This window comes from Elephantulus edwardii, unplaced genomic scaffold (assembly GCF_000299155.1).
Source record: "Elephantulus edwardii isolate Elephantulus edwardi_28Jun2011 unplaced genomic scaffold, EleEdw1.0 scaffold00012, whole genome shotgun sequence".
Classification (NCBI taxonomy): domain Eukaryota; kingdom Metazoa; phylum Chordata; class Mammalia; order Macroscelidea; family Macroscelididae; genus Elephantulus; species Elephantulus edwardii.
Window position 1 is genome coordinate 2,623,211 of NW_006399762.1, and position 1,762 is coordinate 2,624,972.

Consider the following 1,762-nt stretch of genomic DNA (forward strand, 5'->3'; position numbering starts at 1 on the left):
GCAGGGTTGTGTCATCTGCACAACGCAGATTGTTGATATCTCCCACCAATCCTGACCCCACATTTTCCTCATAGAACCCAGCCTCCCGGATAATCTGTTCTGCATACAGGTTGAAAAGCTATACTCAGATAAATTTGAAAACTTACAGAAAACGAACAAATTCCTTGAAACTCAGATTGACACAGTCAGATATAGAACACTTGCACAGACCCATCACAAAAGTAGAAATTGAGAAGATCATAAAAAGACTTCCCCACAAAAATAGTCCTGGACCAGATGACCCCATATCTGAATTCTACCAAACACTGAGAGAAGATGTATCATCAATTCTACTTAAGTTATTTAAAAATATAGGAAAAGAAGGAACATTCCAGAGTCATTCTATTAAGCAAGCATATTCCTAATACCAAAGCCAGGCAAAGATATTATCAAAAAAGAAAAAATACAGACCAATATTCCTGATGAACATATGCAAAAATCCTTAACAAAATCCTAGCCAACAGAATCCAAAAGCACAAAAAAAACCTAATTATTCATGACCAAGTGGGATTCATAAAAGCTGTGCAAAGATGGTTCAACGTAAGAAAAACAATCAATGTAATTCACCACATAAACAACAAATAACAAGAACCATACAATCCTAGCAATTGATGCAGAAAAGGCACTTGACAAAATCCAACACCGCTTCCTGATGAAGACACTCAGCAAAACTGGAATAGAAGGGAATTTCCTCAACATAGTATAAGTACAGACTTAAGGTCAAAACTTGGTTCCCGTGGACTTGACCTAATTTTCCTCAACTTCAGCTTGAATTTGCATATGAGTAGTTGGTGGTCTGTCCCACAATCAGCACCCGGCCTGGTTTCCACTGCTGATATTGAGCTTCTCCAGCAAATCTTTCCACAAATGTAGTCGATTTGATTCCTATGCATACCATCAGGTGAAATCCATGTGTATAGTCTGCGTATAGTCTGCGTTTATGTTTCTTATAAAAGGTATTTGCAATGAATAAATCATTGAATGTGCAGAACTCTATCATTCTATCTCCAGCCTCATTTTTCTCACTGAGCTCATATTTTCCAGCTACTGATCCTTCTTCCCTGTTCCCAACTTTTGCATTCCAGTCACTCATTATTATTAATGCATCTTGATTGAATGTTTGATCAATTTCTGACTGCAAAAGTTGGTAAAATCTTCTATTTCCTCTTTGGCTCTGGTTGTTGGTGCATATATTTGAATGATAGTGGTATTCACTCCTCGTATGCATATGGATATTATCCTGTCACTCAACACATTTTGTATTTCAGGGTAGATCTAGAAATTATTTTTTAAATTATGACACCAACCCCATTTTTTCTCCCCTTTTCATCCCCAGCATAGTAAATCATATAATCAATCATCTGATTCAAAATGTCCCATGCCAAGCCATCTCATTTTGCCAATACCTAGTATGTCGCTATTTATGCGTTCCATTTCTTTCTTAACAATGTCCAATTTTCCTACATTCATGCTTCTGACATTCCATATTCCAATCACTAGTGTCTCCTGACAGCTGTTTCTCTTTCTCTGTGTTTCATTTCTAAGATCTCAGTTTCAATTGCTATGCCTTTTAGTCCAAATGATAATCTAAGTGTACTCTCTTGTACATAGGGTTTTCTAAAGCCTGCTATTTCAGAAGTGGATGGCTAATTCTTCTTTCTAGTCTGTCTCAATTTTTAAATATATATAATAGTATCTGACAGACAAGGATTCTACAGAAAAG